Here is a 19835-nt window from a genome sequence, read left to right as displayed (position 1 = left end):
AACCATTTCACATTTCCAGGGCATTAAATACATGTAGTAAATGTTACTAAACCCAATAATTTCACTAGTTACTTTTGTCTAGACGTATTGTACCTCACATTAGCTTTTCCTTTCACTCTGAGCGCCAGGGACCCAGGTTCAATTCTGGCCTTGGGTCACTGTCTGTGCGGAGCCGGCTCATTCTCCCCGTGTCTGCGTGGGTTTCCTCCAGATGCTTCGGTTTCCTCCCACAGTCCGAAAGATGGACTGGTCATGCTAAATTCTCCCTCTGTGTACCTGAACAGGCACCGGAGTGAGGCAACTGGGGGATTTTCACAGTAACTTCATTACAGTGTTAATGTAAGCCTACTTGTGATGAATAAAATAAAAAACTTCTTCCATCCTGTTCAAGTGGAAGTCACTTTATTCTCACACATTTCATTTCACATTAAGGGACACAAGTTCCTGCCTTGACATGATTACATTGTATCGAGAGCAGCACACATCCACAATTACGCAATGCATTTTCCTTCAACCTAACTATATGGTATTAAAATAATATGACCTAACTTTTCAGCTTCTTGGCTCTGTTTTTACTGCAGAGTAAGAGTTTTAACAACACCAGGTTAAAGTCCAACAGGTTTATTTGGTAGCAAATGCCATTAGCTTTCAGAGCCCTGCTCCTTCGTCAGATGGAGTGGATATCCACTCCATCTGATGAAGTGGAGTGGATATCCACTCCATCTGCCGAAGGAGCAGGGCTCCGAAAGCTAATGACATTTGCTACCAAATAAACCTGTTGGACTTTAGCCTGGCGTTGTTAAAACTCTTACTGTGTTTACTCTAGTCCAACGCCGCATCTCCACATCATGTTTACCACAGAGGCCAGAGGTATCAGGCTGTTGTTACCTGATTCCAACTGCAAAGAATTATTTTATTCTTGGAATTGTGCAGCAGAGAAACAGGCCATTTGGTCCAATGAGTCAGTGCTGCTGTGTGTCCTGAGCTTTCTCCCCATTCTAGCTACTTTATTTCATCCATTCAACTATTTCCCTTTGTCTCATAAGCTCATCTGCTTTTCACTTGGAAGCATTCTCAGCTATCTGCCTGTGCTAGTGAGATCCATATCCTAATCACTCTCAGTGTAAAGAGATTGCTCATTCTTGCCCTACTAAATTTATTAGTAACCATTTTGTATTCATGGCTTCTAATCTCTCACAAATTAAAGCAGGGATTATATTTCCCCCCTACATAAATGATTGTAGTATTCAGTTTGATCAAGAGCATCCCTGGTTAAAAACAAAAGATCCTCGCAGGCTCCTGTTCCGTGGCTGAAATGTAAATGTTTTTAAGAGTAGCATCAGGAATATCCAGGTCCAAATGGATTTCAAATGTCCTGATCTGTTTGCACACAGCAGTGGGGTTATTCCCCACGGGAGGCACGGTGGCACAGCAGTTAGCACCTCTTCCTCACAGTGCCAGGGACCCAAGATCTCCCTTTGGCTGTGCAGAGTTTGTACATTCTCCCTGTGCCTGCGTGGGTTTCTTTCAGGTGCTCCGGTTTCCTCCCATAGTCCAAAGGTGTGCAGGTTAGGTGGATTAGTGTGGGGTAAATGTGTGGGGATAGTGCGGGGGGTGGGCGTGGGTATGATGCTCTGTCAGAGAGTTGGTGCAGACTTGATGGGCTGAATGGCCTCTTTCTGCACTGTATGGGTTCTATAATTCTATGATACATGACACGGCAACAAACTGCAGACTGGTAAAACTGTCTGATTTAAACTGTCTGACTTTCGTCAGAGATATTTTAGGCTCCAAATACAGCATTATGCAGTAATTTAGTTTCGCTGCAATTGCTTTCTAGTGCTGTTAAAAGTTGCAGTAAACCCTCAGTCTTATGGTTAGCCTAGACCGACAGCAGTGTAAATGCATTCTGAGATTGTCAATGTAAAGAAACTAAACCACATTCCAAAGAGCTTTTCTTCCTCAAGTCTAAACACTGCAGGAATTGAAAGTCATCCAAATAGGTGACTCAGTGTTAGAGGAGGACAGGTTGCACCACAACAGCACCACAGACACCAATGCAAAATCTGTGTTGAGAAATTTTCAGTTTGACATATGGTACTTGAATTTATTACAAAATCATGGAAATCTGATAAGATTTGCCATCTAGTAGTAAGCAACAGAATGGAAAGTTCTTTACAGGATGAATATGGAGGTCACTGTGTATCTTTGCTCATTCATGCAGAGAAATCTTAAGCATCCTGATCATCACAGCTCATTTTATTTTTCCTCACTTCTCATTCCAGTTAAAGACCACAGGAGACATTTATTTTGTGAATGTCAATCCTGTTTCCAGTAATCATGTTACAATCTAAAGCCTAAAAAATGTAACACCTTACTTAGTAACCTGGCTTTGAAAAGACATGAGACGGCTTGTCTGGACAATGAAATACTGTGCTACTGGTATAGACAATTTGCTCTCACTGTTGTCATGCATTATTAGAGGAGAAATGCAGAATGAATAGGGTTAAAATTAGCTTCGTTGCCTGTTTCAGTAAAATCACACTTCATCTACCCAGCATGCAGTAGACAAAAATAAAACGCAACCTTTAAATTTACTTTGGCCTCTTTGTATTTTCAAATACACAAAGTTGGTGTTATGGTACCATGCTCATTACCTCCAACCCAGCCCAAAACCACCTCCACACATTTTATCGATAAAATGAGATGGTAAGTTCATAATCATGTACACCCAGGAAGTGTACATCACTGTGAATCAGTGTTATATTGTGGTAGTCTTAATTCCCATGTGCACCTCCTTTGGTGTAGACTACAGCTGAGAGTGAGGTGCAGTGAATTTATCTGTGAAAGTCTTTTACATTTTGCTTATTGAATTGGACTTCATTTTAACTGGGAGCTGAGGAGAGGCATTGGTGGGACACATCTTGCACTTTGGAATCCCATAAAAGTGTGTTTCCGTCATCTTCAGATTAATTCAATGGCAGGATCTGATGACCATTTTTGGCTGGGGAAATTGGGGAGAAAGAGAGAGGATTGTGGGAAGGCCAACGATCGGACCTGTGGGAAGAAGTTTGAGGAAGGGGCCGGAGAGATCGGAGGAGATGATAAGATGATTGTTGGATCCCCAATGGAAGACATAGATGGAGTAAGGAAATCACAGGAAAATATTGGGAGGACAATGGATCACAGGTAGAAGGGGATCTTATCCTCGGAAGGTGAACATATTTGCTAAGGGGTGGGGGGGGGGGGGGGGGGCGGGCTGGTGGGGGGGAAAGGAAAACATAGCTCATCTGGGCCCACAAGCAGTGCTGGAAAATCACGTAACTGTCCTCCACCTCTCTTTAGCTTCCAGGTTTCCTGAGATCTGTCACATCCAACTGGTCAGTGTTAAAACTGTAAAAGAGAATAAATCTGAGGCTACAAAGATGACTAAAATATTAAAATGAACAATCTGCCTCCTGGGAATAAGATGACCTATCATCAGAACAGATAAAAAGCCAAAGACCTGAAACGTTTACTCTATTTCTCTCTCCGCAGATGTTACCAATTTCTCCAATTAGTTTTCAAATGTATCATTCACAAGCCAGCAAGTCACTTAAATCATTATTATCATAATTTTTCAAATAATTTGTCTTTTTCACCACTTTCTCAACATGTCTTTCCATCTTCAATGATTTGCGCCCCAGATCCCTCCATTCCTGAACCCCTTCAGAATTATACCTTTTGGCTTATGTTACCTCTCCTTATTATTCCTACCAAATGGCATCACTTCACGCTTCTCTGGATTCAATTTTATCCGCATGCCTATTCTACCAGCCTGTCTCTGTCCTCTTGAAGTCTTGATGTGGAGATGCCGGCGTTGGACTGGGGTAAACACAGTATGAAGTTTAACAACACCAGGTTAAAGTCCAACAGGTTTATTTGGTAGCAAATGCCACTAGCTTTCGGAGCGCTGCCCCTTCATCAGGTGGAGTGGAGAAATGCTCACAAACAGGGCATACAGAGACACAAACTCAATTTACAGAATAATGATTGGAATGCAGTCTTTACAGATAATCTGTAAAGACTGCATTCCAGTCATTATTCTGTAAATTGAGTTTGTGTCTCTGTATGCCCTGTTTGTGAGCATTTCTCCACTCCACCTGACGAAGGGGCAGCGCTCTGAAAGCTAGTGGCATTTGCTACCAAATAAACCTGTTGGACTTTAACCTGGTGTTATTAAACTCCTTACTCTCTTGAAGTCTGTCATTATCTACCTTTTGAATAACAGAATGGTTACACCATAGAAGGAGGGCATTCAGCCTGCCATGTGTGTTGGCTCTCCGAGGGAGCCATTCACTTAGTGCCACACTCCCACTTTCTTCCCTTAGCCCTCACATTCTTATTTTTCAGATAACAATAGATATTTAGCATTTATTTTATTTAATCTCAGCATGGCTCCTGCTCAGGTCTGCCTATGGTGGATATTGCATGATTTTGCATGGAGTATGTAAGGGCAATGAATGATGAGTGGGGGAAGCAATGATTGTCATGAGTTGACACTAAAGTTGGCATAGGGGCTATGGGGGGCCATGGCGATGCATTAGGAGCATGGGTTGACTTGAAGGATATGAGGGCCAATTGAGGGTGGGTGGGGGGCACAGGTTGGTAAGGATGGAGCATAGAGTGTGAGGAAGTATATGGGTTGAAGCCTAAAAGAGCCTAATGTTTAACAAAACAACTGGGATGATATCCCAGAGAAGTGAAGTGGGTCTTTTAACCAGCCCATCTTGAACTTGGCAGCCCTCGTGGCTGCCTCCAATGTCTGAGGGTGGCTGGTCACTCACCATTTCATACCCCCTCACCCCACTTTTTCCTGAGGGGAGTGCATGGGGCTGGGAAATTTCCTGACCTGAGTTACCTCACGGTACGGTAGCACAGTGGTTAGCACTGCTGCTTCACAGCTCCAGGGTCCCGGGTTCGATTCCCGGCTCGGGTCACTGTCTGTGTGGAGTTTGCACATTCTCCTCGTGTCTGCGTGGGTTTCCTCCGAATGCTCCGGTTTCCTCCCACAGTCCAAAGATGTGCGGGTTAGGTTGATTGGCCAGGTTAAAAATTGCCCCTTAGAGTCCTGGGATGTGTAGGTTAGAGGGATTAGCGGGTAAAATATGTGGGGGGAGGGCCTGGGTGGGATTGTGGTCGGAGCAGACTCGATGGGCCGAATGGCCTCCTTCTGCACTGTAGGGTTTCTATGATTTCTATGATTTCTACCTACCTCGGGAATGAAAGTCCAGCCCCTGTTTCTCTCTCCATGTGAGAAGCTACCTAATCCGCTTTTTCCAGCATTTTCTGTTTTTAGTTCAGCACTATTTGTCTTTTACAAATCCATGCTGGTTATTTTTATTTAATTCACACTTCTCCAAGCGAATGTTAATTTTGTCCTCGACTATCATTTCTAAAAGCCTTCCCACTGCTACATGTTACACTCCTGTGAGACTAGCAAATGTTCAATTGCATTAAAGAACCAATGTTATTTACACCTCCCCAACTAAGAGGGCAGCAGGGAGATCTTGCTCTCTCTCTCTCTATATATATAAATATGGGGCAGCACATTGGCACAGTGGTTGGCACTGCTGTCTCACAGCACCAGGGACCCGGGTTTGATTCCCAGCTTGGGTGACTGTCTGTGCAGAGTCTGCACGTTCTCCCCGTGTCTGCGTGGGTTTCCTCCAGGTGCTCTAGTTTCCTCCCACAACCCGAAAGACATGCTGGTTAGGTGCATTGGCCATGCTAAATTCTCCCTCAGTGTACCTGAACAGGTACCGGAGTGTGGCGACTCGGGGATTTTCACAGTAACTTCATTGCAGTGTTAATGTAAGCCTACTTGTGACATTAATAAATAAACTTTAACTATATATAATTCTCCTTTCACATATTTTTGAGTAGTTTTAATTTTCCAGTGCTTAAATACTCACCTGAATGTGAAGCTGGGAGCAGAAAGAGTTCTCTATGTAAACACAGAAGTTGACAGGGTGCACCTGGTCTCCCTACATGCTAACATTTTTGTTAGCTTTGACTCCACCTCGAACCCCCCCATCCAAACTCATGCACTGCTCCAGGTTAAAATTCCCTTCAATGTTTCTGGCAGTTTTTGGTTGATGAAGGAAATTTGACCCAGATTCTCAGTGAATATTTTGCTTTTCTTTGATTAATGCTATGGGAGCTTTTACATTTACTTGAGAGACAGACAGTGTGGGACTTTATGGCCTCATTCGTCCTGAAACCATAAAATCCCACCTGAGGTCAATGAACTTTCCCATCCCTCCACCCCTCACCCCCTCCGATTCCCATGGTGGGCGGGCCGGTAGAATTCCAGTCAGTGCCTCAGTTTAAAGCCTCACCCAAAGATGGTTCCTCCCATAATATGTCACTCTTACAGTCGTGCATACAGTACAGTTTAAATTATACAATAATGTCCTTGAATGGGATGTGTACTCAAATTATTCAGACTCAGATGAAAAAGTGAATCTCAGTTGATATGTAAAGCTATAAGTGAGCATTCTATTATAGAAGAAAGCAGTGGATCAATGGATGGAAAGACAGGAATCACTGCTTTATTGACTGTTAAAAAGGAGCCATTCAGCTACCTAAACTGCCTGTAATACTGTATAAAATATTTAACAATTTTACAAACCCTTTCAAAACTCAAAACCAAAGGAAAATCAGTCTTTGGAGATTAACATAATGAACTTTGATGCATTGAGTAATTTAAGGCGCTTTGGTAGGGTGGAGCAGTCAATGCTTGTTTTCTAACTTGCAACAAGTTTTACCACATGCTAGACCTGGCTGACTGGATATGGCAGTTGCCATGATTCATACATTGAACGAGGAATTGCTTGTGCAACAAAAAGTGACTGCTTTCTATATGGATTTGTAATGCAAACCAGTAAATATGTGATGAAGCAGAAAAAGCAGGTGGACGCCCACCCAGTCATTTTTAATTGCAATGGTGAGCAATGGCCAATAATTTGCTATGTTATGAAGTGATGGGATGTTGGTTCACATCCAAGTTTTCACTGAATGGTGACCTGTTCAAGCAAAAATATAAGGTCCTCCTCAGAAAGAGAGGGTCATGGTAAAGGAGAGTCCAATAGCAGTGTTGGGGAAGAGGCAGAGGGAGAAGATTCTCGAAGCTGAAACTGATAACTTGCTCCAGTTACTTCAATTTTTCCAGGGACCATTTCTCCGCATGAAGTACTTCAGCAGGTGCCCTGGAGGGAGAGGTCCAATTTAACATAACTCTATTTAGCATCAGAACTGTGCTCTAGAGTCCAGACTATATATGAATAATGTTATGATATGATTTTGTTTTATTCACTCGTGGGACATGGGCTGGCCAGCATTTATTGCCCATCCCTAATCACGCTTAAATTGAATGATTTGCTAGGCCATTTTAGAGGGCAGTTGAAAGTGAACAACATTGCTATGGCTCTGGAGTCACACGTAGGCCAGACCAGATAAGGACGGAAGATTTATTTCGCTAAAGACATTAGTGAACCAGATGGGTTTTTCCGACAATGATTTCATGGTAATCAGCAGATTCTTAATTCCAGATATTTTTTATTGAATTCAAATTCCACCAACTGCCGTGGCGGGATTCGAACCCAGGTCCCCAGAACATTAGCTGTGTTTCTGGATTAATAGTCTAGCGATAAGACCACTAGGCCATCGCCTACCCTTATGTTGTCATTCACGGGAATTGGCAGACTTCAAAGAACTTAGAATTGAATAAATTTTAGTCGGATATATTCTATTAAATGGACAGTTAACAAATTATTATTTGTTTGGCAAAACCTATGGTTTGAAACCAAATCCGTGGCGAAACATTACACACAAGAAAGCCAATCTTTCCATTGTTCAAGGAAAAAGCTCTCAAAGCAATGATGCAGGAAATGTTGACTGATGAATAACAAGACACTTGAGTACATTCAACATATATGTATGAATGCAGTCAAAGGGGAAGGGAAGTGTAAAGGGAGCACTTCCACTAATAACAAGCTCTCTCCATCCCATCTGGTTTGATCTCCTGACTCAAAGCAGATTTAAACAACTATAGCCATTTTTTAAAAAATCAAGCAGACCCAACCTTTTGGGTTTCCCTTTTAGCAGGGAGCTGGTGAGTTAATATCAGCTGCAGCAATTTCAGCAAGTAGCTTATTTGAAAATAGCACTCATTGTGATCCTTTCCCTTCCTGGATGTCAACTGAGGAGACATCTGCACTATTAAAGTTCAGTACCAGCTGGATGCACTTGGCCAATATTGAATGTGGACTTGGCTGGTACTGAATATTTCTTGCATTTGAGTTTCTTTACCATTTTTGCACAATGCCTGGATGGTGGAAATGCTAACATTTCCCTTCTGCTTTACTGCCAAAATCCCCCTCTAAATACCTTATTAACTGGAGATATTACTTTCGTACAATGTTATATTATACATAGATTTACACACAGATTCCACCAACTGACAGATTAAGTTGTGCAACTAAAGAATTAGAGTGTCCATTAGGCTTTGAATCTACAAACACAGGAATATGTATCAAGCATACCAATTGTTATGCTACTGGGTCACCACTTGTGTAAAAATAAAATGCAAATAATCAAAAGCGAAATAAAATACATGATTAAGCTATTTATGTTTTTGCTTACTACATTGACAATTCTTTGTGGGGCCTTCTGAAATTAAGGCTAAGTTATAGGAAGAGTACTTTGTATTTTTTCTATTGAATGAGCCATTATAACCTATACTGGCTCCCCGTTAAACAAGGCCTCAATTTTAAAACTCTCACCCTTATTTGCAAATTCCTCCTTGGCCTGGTCCCTCCCTATCTCCATAATCTCCTCCAGCCTTAACCTGGGGCAGCACAGTGGCACAGTGGTTAGTACTGCTGCCTCACAGCGCCAAGGACCCGGGTTCGATTCCCAGCTTGGGTCATTGTCTGCGTGGAGTTTGCATGTTCTCGCCATGTCTGTGTGGGTTTCCTCCAGGTGCTTCGGTTTCCTCCCATACTCCAAAGATAGGTGGATTGGCCGGGCTAAATTGCCCCTTAGTGTCAGGGGGACTAGCTAGGGTAAATGAATCGGGCTATGGGGATAGGGCCTGGGTGGGATTGTGGTCGGTGCAGACTCGATGGGCCGAATGGCTTCCTTCTGCACTGTAGGATTCTATGGATCCTATGTGTAAGAGGAACCCTCCAAGATATCCACACTCCTCTAATTCTGGCTTCTTGAGTATTCCCAGTTTTAATTACTCCCTCATGCCTTTAGTTGACTAAGTTCAGCTCTTGAAGTCCCTCCCTAATCCTCTCTACCACTCTTTCCTTCTTAATCATACTCTTTCAAGTTCTTTGACCAAGCTATTTGTCATCTGCTCTAATATCCCCTTATGTAGCTCAGTGTCACATTTTGTTTTATAATTCCTCTGTAAAAAACCGTGGGATAATTAATGACACTAAATTACATTTCATTACACTATATAAATATAAGCTTTTATTGTTCTTGCTGGTGTCAACGACCCTTTTTGTCACTTTGTTGATAATTGAGAATAGATCGATGGGCCGGTAATTAGCAGATTGTGTTTGTCCAGCTTTTTTGGGCACAGGACATAGATGAGAAATTTCCCACTTTGTTGTGTAGAAGTCATTTTTCTATTGTACTGGTACAACTTAGCAAGAGGCATTTCTAGTTCTGGAGCACAAGATTCAGCAATGCAGCTGGGATGTCCTGAGATGTATTCTAGGAGAACCTGTTTTGCGAATAAATAAAAAGCATAACTAGAGAAGGGCCATTTCTGGACTTAATTTTAGAGGATGAAGCTGGGCAGGTGGAAGGGGAATCAGTGGGAGAGCATTTTAAAGTTTAAAGTTAAAGTTTACTTATTAGTGTCACAAGTAGGCTTACATTAGCACTGCAATGAAGTTACTGTGAAAATCCCCTACTTGCCACACTCAGGCGCCTGTTTGGATACACTGAGGGAGAATTTAGCATGGCCAAAGCACCTAACCAGCATGTCTTTCAGACTGTGGGAGGAAACTGGCGCAGCCGGAGGAAATCCATGCAGACATTGGGAGAATGAGCAGACTCCACACAGGCAGTGATCTAAGCTGGGAATCGAACCCGGGTCCAAGGCGCTATGAGGCAGCAGTGCTAACCACTGTGCTGGTGATCATAATCATTGAGCATGGTTATGGAAAATAGCAAAAATAGACCAGGAATAAAAGTTTTAAATTGTGGAAAAAATTAGGATGGGATTCTCTGGCTGCGCCCGCCTCAAAACCGGAGATTCCCACCCGAGATCAATGGACCATAAGACATAGGAGCAGAATTAGGCCACTCGGCCCATTGAGTCTGCTCCGCCATTCAATCATGGCTGATTTTTTTTCTCACCCCCATTCTCCTGCCTTTTCCCCATAACCCCTGATCCCCTTATTAACCAAGAACCTATCTATCTCTGTCTTAAAGACACTCAACGACCTGGCCTCCACAGTCTTCTGCGGCAAAGAGTTCCACAGACACAGACCTTTGCATGATCTGTCCCCCCGCCCGCTACAATTCCCGTGGTGAGTGGGACAGGAGACAGGAGACAGGAGACAGGAGATATAATTCAGTGAAAAAGACTGGAAATAAATTATTGAAGGTAAATCAGCATCAGGCAGTGGGATGTATTCAAGGAGGAGATAGAGAGGGTTCAAAATAAATCTATTGCCACAAAGTAAAAGTTTGGGATTCCAAAATCTCAGCACCTCACACCAGATGTCAAAGAGTATACAGAGTAGGGGTAGCCAAAAAAAGAAAGGTTTTTTTTCATCAGCCAAGAGCTTAATACTGTACAAAGCCTAACAGAGGATAAAAGGTGATGGTGAAATTAAAAAAATAAATCAGGAAAGCAAAGAGAGTGCATGGAAAATATTGGCAAGGAAAGCTCAAAGCTGATTTGGAAATACAGGAAGAGCAAGAGAATAATCAAGGATAGAGTACGGATGATTAGAGACCAAAAAAGTAATGTGTGTGTGGAGACTCAGCACACATGGGCATGGTTCTTAGTGAATAAGTCTGTTTTCATCAATGAGGGAGACAAGTTGCACATTAAAGTTAAGGCGGAGGAGTGTGAAATATTGGATGGGATAAACATTATGAGGAGGAAATATTAAGATAAGTAACATCCTTGAAATGACCAGGCTTGGACAGAATGTATTTAAGAGAAGCAGAGGAAGAAATAACGGAGGCTCGAACCATCATTTTACAATCTTGCCTGGCTTCAGAGGTGGTGCTGTAGGATTGCTAACATTTTCTGATTGTTAAGAAGAAAGGAAGGGCTTGTTCAAATGATGGCACGGTGGTTAAGCAATGCTGCCTCACAGCGCCAGGGACCCTGGTTCAATTCTGGCCTCGGATGACTGTCTGTGTGGAGTCTGTACATTCTCCGCATGTCTGCGTGGGTTTCTTCCGGGTGCTCCGGTTTCCTTCCACACTCCAAAGATGTGCAGGTTAGATGGATTGGCCATGCTAAATTGCCCCTTAGTGTCCCAGGTTAGGGGGAATACTCGGGATTCCAGGGAGCAGGTCTGGGTGGGATTGCCCCTTAGTGTCAAGGGGATTATGTGGAGTTACAGGGATAAGGCCTGAGTGGGATTGTTGTCAGTGCAGATTCGATGGGCCGAATGGTCTCTTTCTGCACTGTAGGGATTCTATGATTCTAATCAGCTAACCTTAGTGTTGGGAAAATGACTGGAAAATATCTAAGGGAAAATATAAATGATCATTTAGAAAGACCCACATTAATCAAGTCACTGGGGATTTGTTAATGAAAGGTTAACAAATGAAAGACTAACTTCATTGAATTTTTGGGAAGGTAACAAGGAGGATAGGACATTTGATGTCATCAACGTGGAATTTAGCAAGGCCTTTGACATGGTGAAATGAAAGTTGCCAAAGTCCCAGAGGACCATAGGCTACCCTCCCCCTTTTTGAGGGGGAGTGCTGACTGGTGGTTATTTAACCTGAGGGTCACCACACCTCAGGCAAGGGGCAGGGTTGAGAAGGTAGGGCCTTCATGGATAACCTCAGATGGTACAGGAATTGAACCTGCGCTGTTGGCATCGCTCCACACCATGAACCAGACTGCCAGCCAACTGAGCTAACTGGCCCCCTCTTTGACAAAGTACCATGTGGCAGCTTGGGTCAAAATAAAAAGATCATGGTACTTAAGAGAAAATGACATTAAGGATCCAAAATTGACTCAGTGTCAGGAAGCAAAGGTTAAAGGTAGGTGGATGTTTTTGGCCGTTTTCAGTGAGGTTCTGCAGGGATCTGTACTAGATCCCTTGCAGTTTGTAGTATTTTCAATAATTTACACTTAACTATAGAGTGCACAATTAAGGAGTTTGCAAATGATGTCAAAATTGGCCCTGTGATGAAAAGAGAGCTGTTGCAGGAAGGTATCAATGGACAGGCCAACTAGGCAGAGAAGTGGCAAATGGAATTCAGACTGGTGAAGTGTGAGAGGATTTAGGGAAGGCAAACAATCCAAGGGGATACAAAGTAAATGGTAAGAGACTGCCAAGTGCAGAAAGAGAGAGACCATGGACTGCATGCCCACAGATCTCTAAAGCAGGATAAGTAGATAAGGTGGTTAAGAAGGTAAATGGGACACTTTGCTTTATTGGCCAAGACATAGAGTAAAGAGCAGAGCTGTATGCCAGAACTGTAGAAAACACTAGTTAGTCTACAATTACAATACTATGCGCCATTTTTCCCATCACATTTAAGGATGTGATCACTGTAGAAAAGATAAAGAGGAGATTTACAAAGACATTGTCAGCATAGAAAACATAGAAAGCATAGAAAGCATTCTTTCTGGTTATATCACAGCTTGATATGGCTCCTGCTCTGCCCAAGACCGCAAGAAACTACAAAAGGTCGTGAATGTAGCCCAATCCATCACACAAACCAGCCTCCCATCCATTGACTCTGACTGCACTTCATGCTGCCTCGGAAAAGCAGCCAGCATAATTAAGGACCCCACACACCCCGGACATTCTCTCTTCCACCTTCTTCCATCGGGAAAAAGATACAAAAGTCTGAGGTCATGTACCAATCGACTCAAGAACAGCTTCTTCCCTGCAGCTGTCAGGCTTTTGAATGGACCTACCTTGATCTTTCTCTGCACCCTAGCTATGACTGTAACACTACATTCTGCACTCTCTTGTTTCCTTCCCTATGTACGGTATGCTTTGTCTGTATAGCGTGCAAGAAACAATACTTTTCACTGTGTACTAATACATGTGACAATAATAAATCAAATCAAATCAAATCAAGCAATAGAGAATATTTGCAATGAAGAAATATTGAGTAGGCTGGATTTGTTTTCTTCGGATCAGAGGAGGTTGAAGGGAGATGGAATTAAGGTATATAAAATTGTTGGGGCCTAGATAGAGTGGGTAGGAAGGATCTCTTTTTGTCAACAAGGTGGTCAATAACCAGGAGAAATAGATTTAATATAATTGAAGAAAGATTAGGGGGGAATTGAGGAGTAATTTTTCACCCAGAGGATTGTGGAGTTTGGAACTTATTGTCTGAAAGTGACAGAAACTCACTATTTTAAAAATTGCTTCGTTATGCACTTGCAGTGTTGTAACTTACCGGGTTAAGGAACAAGAGCTGGAAAGTGGGATTAGACTAGATAGTTTTTTCTTGGCCAGAACAGATATGAAAGGCTGAACAGTCCCCTTCTCTGCGACAGATATTCTATGTTGTTGGGGCCCAAATTTACTGCTAATTAATGCAAGATAGCGACAATTTTATTATCGTTACAGATATTTTCTCTTTATGTATTTTTCTGTGCTAGAAGATGGAGCATTCTTTTAGTCTCTGGTCACATCAAGAGGAAATTTTCCTTCCATAGAATTCCATTGGTCAAGTAATTGGAGAAGTAATTGAGATGTCCAGATGCATGTTTCTGCATTTGTTTTCTATTTGTCATGTACCATAAGAGGAAACTATAATAATATTGAATGGTTTGTGACATAAAAAAGGGCAGTCTAAATATATTCAAATCAACTTTTAATTAACCTTTAAGCTACTTGTGTTTTTGGTAGCAGATAGACAGAGTTATAAAAATCGAGGCACTTAAGTAAAAATGTAATTTAATGGCCTGCATGATGTAAAAGTTTACATTAAGAATTGATCTTGGTTTGAATTGATTGCCGAAATGAAATGCACTTGGAGTTGCAAACTTAAAGTTGAAATAAGAATAGTTACTTTTATTTAAGCAATTTATTGCACATAGGATTTTTGATAATTTGTGCATTGATCATTTTCATGCACAATAGATACATAGTGTTCCTCTTTCCAGTATAGACTGTACCAGAACTGACTGCCCCAACACAAAATTCAAAATTGAGTTCTCCTTTTATGAAGAATTAAACATGCTCATTGCAACAAGTAATTCCAAAATGATCTTGAAATAAATTACAGGACATTTTCATAGAATCATAGAACCCTACAGTGCAGAAGGAGGCCATTTGGCCCATCAAGCCTGCACCGACAATAATCCCACCCAAATCCTATCACGTGACCCCCACCATGGAGCAATTTATCACATGACCCCCACCATGGAGCAACCTAACCTGCACATTTTTGGACTGATGCAAGGAAACCGGTGCACCCGGAGGAAACCTACGCAGACACAGGGAGAACATGCAGACTCCACACAGACAGTGACCGAAGCCGAGAATTCGTTTCCTTCAGACATTTAGCTTTTCTTATGGAAAGATTAGGAGCGAGTGGGATAGCCAAATGCATTTTTTAAATGAATTTTATTTAATGAATGTTGGTCTATATTAGTAACTTAATTCTACATGATCCAGTTCAAACATATTGTCATTATCACACTTCCAATCAATCAAGTGGCAAGTCTACTGATGATCTTGGTTATCAAGAAATGGGGATAGTAAGGGAAGGTGGAGTTAAGGTGAAAGGTCAGCTATGATTTTGTTGAATAGTGGAGCAGGCTTAAAAGGCCATATGGTCCACTTCAACTCTTTTCTCTTACATGGTTTATTGACTTTTAATGATTACTTCCACCTGCTGAGTGGATATTTGCCAGTTTATGGGTTTTAATTTAAAATAAAACTACCCTTTTCCCATCAAAATTTCTATGTTCAGACAGAAAGACGTATATTTTAATGACCAGATTGTCATTTTTGTAAGAGTAGCGTGGCCTTTCGACTCCCCCAACACTCTTGCAACTTATAGCAGGAAAGCAGTGGTCCTCCTGCAGGATGGGACAATGTTACATTGGAACAGAGGTTCACCTTGACATACAAGATCAGAGTTGATGAGAAACAAATGTTGTTCTTGGCACCAATCTTATCATCCAAATAATCAGACCAAAAACCATGTCAAACTTAATTTCTCAAATCATTACTTACTCATAGAATGTTGACTTTTGCTGGCAAGATGTAGCTTGAGCTGTAAACTTTGGATACCAGGTTTTGGCTGAAATTTCTATTTCCAAAAATATTTACTGCTAACTCCTTATTTGGAGATACACAAGCACAGCCCCCTCCCCCCAACATGCTACTTGTGCCAAGAACCATTCTTATTCATGAAATTGTTTCCTATGAGTGAGTAAATAATTTTTTAGAAATGTCACTTTTACATAATTTAATTCGTTTTTGAAAATCTGACTGCTGGGCTTTATCCCAGCAAGCTTCAAAATCCTAATGACATGTCTCTTATGTTGTTGATATGCAACAAACTCCAATGACTACACTGTGAAAATCTGCAGCTCAGCATTCCAGCATGTAACTAATGAATGGGCACAAAGGGATCTTCTTCTCCTTATTTTCCCCACAGTCTGTTGCATATATCAATGAGGGAGGCAGTGGCATAGTGGTCTAGTAATCCAGGGACCCAGGGTAATGTTCTGGGGACCCGGGTTCAAATCCCACCACGGCAGATGGTGAAATGTGAATTAAATAAAAGAAATCTGGAATTAAAAGTCTAATAATGACCATGAAACCATTGGTGATTGTTGTAAAAACCCATCTGGTTCACTAATGTCCTTTAGGGAAGGAAATTTGCTATGCTTATCCAGTCTGGCCTACATGTGAGTACAGACCCACAGCAATGTGGTTGACTCTTAAATGCCCTCAAGGATGGGCTATTAATGCTGGCCCAGCCAGTGAAGCTCACATCCCAGAAATGAATAAAAAAATATATAACCAAGAAGTTAATTTTAAACATAAATATCAGTCTACGTTTAATAGTGTGGACATATAGTACTTGTTAATTGCATCAATTAATATGATTGATCTCCTTTGTTAGTGCAACACTGGTTTCACACACACAATGAAAGGTGATCAGTCTGTTTCTCTCTCCACAGATGCTGCTTGACCTGCTGGGTATTTTCAGCATTTTTGTTTTTATTTCAGATTTCCAACATACGTGGTATTTTGCTTTTGCACTAGTTGTCTGAGTTATGTCTCATTCACTTCACATCACATGCTGGAATATTATACATGTGCATACATGATTATGCACATACATATCATAAAGGCCTTTGTGTGTTATGCAGTAGCTCAGTAGGTAGAACTCTGATTCAAGATGTTATGGGTTCCGGTCCCACTCCAGGACCTGGGACAAAAGTCAAGGCTGACACTCCAAGATGAGATCCCATCTGGCTGTTCTGGTTGATGTGAAAGATCCCATTACTGCTCCTTTGAAGAAGATCAAGGGAGTTATCTCCGTTGTCCTGGGAAATATTTATTCTTCAATCAACAATAATCTGGTCATTGTTACATTGCCATTTGTGGGAATTTGCAGTGCCATGACTGCCATGTTTCCTGCATTTCAATGGTGACTACACTTCAAAAGAGGTAGTTCATTGGCTGTATTACTTACAGGTCGAAAAAACTACTACATGGGTCAGATCAGCATCTGAAAGACATCGAACTGATCCTTCAGAATGACAAACGGTACTTGGTCTTGGAGTGCATGCCGAAGGAGAGACACAAGCTCATTGTGGCCTACATTGATGATTTAGATCGATGAGGCCCACCTCCACTTCCCACTACAACAAGACCATTTGCCAAATAACACCAAAAGAAAATTCTCCTGAGACATCAGGTGGCAGTGAAAAGCACTTTATATATGAAAGTCTCCTTTTTAATCATTATGTTCAACTATTAATACTTTAATATCTCAACTGGTGTCAACATCCCCCATTAGCAGCAGGTGTATAGCATCACTGGCAGCAAACATAGACAATGCTCAGGGCTGCTACCTAGTCCGGTCATTTAGATGGGACCCACTGCTCTGGCTGTCCACATAAGTCCAACAATGGAGTTTTCACATCACAGGCACATTATGGAACACTTTCGGCCAAAAATCTAAATTATAATCACATCTTCTAGACAACTAGAGGTCGCACATTAGCAGTTCATTTTGTGCTCATACTCCGAAATCCATCTCACAATGTAAACGGGCAGAGTTCCAGAGCACCAGCTACAAATAAATAAACTTCAGGTGATACAAACTGCTTTCTTGAGAAACACAACTTTTCTTTCCCATTTCAGCCATCGGCACTTTTCAGTAAAGGGCAAGAGGTTTAGCTTCACAATTTGGGTAGGGAGGGCATTTCCCCACCAATTCCCCACCAAACTCACTTGATTTTCAATTCCATGAAATTAATGAAATATATGTCAAGTAGGTTTGATAACTGGCAAAAAAACCTGTTCTGTCAATGTACCACCCAAGCAGTGGAGGCGAAAAATACATCCAGCCTCACTTGAGGTACTCATATCTAATTATTGCAAACATGGTGGCAGGGCATTTAGAAAATCATTGTGTAATTAGGCAGATTCATGGAAGGGAAATTACAGCGTTTTGAGAGCATAAATGATAAGGTAGATAAGAAAGAACCTGTTTATATAGAACATTCAGAAGACATTCATTAATGTTCCACACAGGATTAGGTCCCAAGGAATTGGGAATTGGTTTCCAGACAGAACACAGAGAATAAATGGGTCATTTTCAGAATGGTGGGTTGTATCTAGTGGAGTGTCACAAGGATTAGTGCTTTGGCGTTGACTATTCAAGATCAATTTCAATGACCTGGATGTGGGAACCAGGTATATTTTTTCCAAGTTAGGAGATAATATAAACTGGGAAAGTCACTTGTGAGAAGGACATATAGAGACTGCAAAGGGATATAGACCAATTAAGCGATTGGGCAAGAACATGGCAGATCGAATGTAATGTGGGAACCTGTAAAGCTACCTACTTTCGAAGGAAGAATAGAAAAACAGAATATCTTTTAAAAAGTGAGAGACAGGATATTAGGGCATACGTGAGCACAAATCACAGAATGTTAACATAAAGGTACAGCAAACAATTAGGAAGGCAAATGGTATGTTCACCCCTTATTACAATGGGATTGGAGTAGTGCAAGAATAAGGGAGCTCTTCTGTGGTTATATAGATGAGAAACCTGGGCCAGCATTTTAGGATGGTGCTCCAAAGAGTTGGTGGGGAACACAACCTGCTGACTCTGAGAGCCCCGTTGTCATTTTATGCTTCAAAGAGCGTTGCTTGGCATAAGGTGGGACTTACACCCTTCAATCAGGAAAAGGCCACTTGGAAAGCTGTCGGACAAGCTGATTGACCGGTTGCTCTCCAGCTACTCCAGAAACAGTGCTGCAGTGGCTGGAAAAGGAACAGCATAGGGCTGCCAGAACCTTAGTCCTGGGAACCTGAAGCCCAAGTGAGTGTCAGTGGTCCCAGGGCAGGGAGGGTAGGGAAGGCTTGGGGTGTCACAAGGGGAGCAATCAAGGTCTCGGGGCAGGGCGGAAGGTTCCGAGGTCACTGGTCCTTCAGTGGGGGATCACAGCCCAGTCAGAAGGGGGCTTCTGATGGAGGTACATCCCCTGACCCTTCCCGCCCTAGATTGGCCTTTCTTCATTTCTGGAATTGTAAAAAGCTGATCGATTTCAGGAGGAGATTAAAAAAAATAAAATCTCAGTCCACTTGAAACCCTATCATCTGCTCACCAGCCTAAAAACTGAGGCAATTAATTGAGGCAAAGGTGGGTTTCCCATCAGGGGCCCTACCCTCCTCAGCATAAAACCGCTGTGTCAGGACAGGAAGGAACCCGGAGGGAATGATATCTGTGCAATTTCACACTCCTCTGCCTCAGAACCTGCTGGGGTGGTTGGGGAGGAGAATGTAAAATCCTGGCCTGGAGTACAATATACAATTTTTGTCTCTTTTTCTATGGAAGGATGTTCTTGCCTTTGAGGGGCTGCAGCAAATGTTCACTAGATTGATTCCTGATCCTAGAGGATTCTCCTATGAGGAGAGATTGAGTAAAATGGGTCTAACTTCTCTGGAGTTTCAAAGACTGAGAGGTGATCTTATTGAAAAGTATATTTATTTGGGAGAACTATTATTCTCTAATCAGTAATATCTCTTACAACTGTATGGCTGTTTGAACTGTGAATTATAGGCCAGCAGTTTGTTTGCTGATTTTAATAATAATGTAATTCTGCATTTTAGAAAATTATTGATTTGATTTGATTTGATTTATTATTGTCACATGTATTAACATACAGTGAAAAGTATTGTTTCTTGCGCGCTATACAAAGCATACCCTTCATAGAGAAGCAAAGGAGAGAGTGCGGAATGTAGAGTTATAGTCGTAGCTAGGGTGTGGAGAAAGGGGCGGCACGGTAGCAAAGTGGTTAGCACTGCTGCTTCACAGCTCCAGGGTCCCGGGTTCGATTCCCGGCTCGGGTCACT

Source organism: Mustelus asterias, chromosome 20 (genome assembly GCF_964213995.1).
Source record: "Mustelus asterias chromosome 20, sMusAst1.hap1.1, whole genome shotgun sequence".
Lineage (NCBI taxonomy): Eukaryota > Metazoa > Chordata > Chondrichthyes > Carcharhiniformes > Triakidae > Mustelus > Mustelus asterias.
This window is presented reverse-complemented; position numbering follows the sequence as displayed.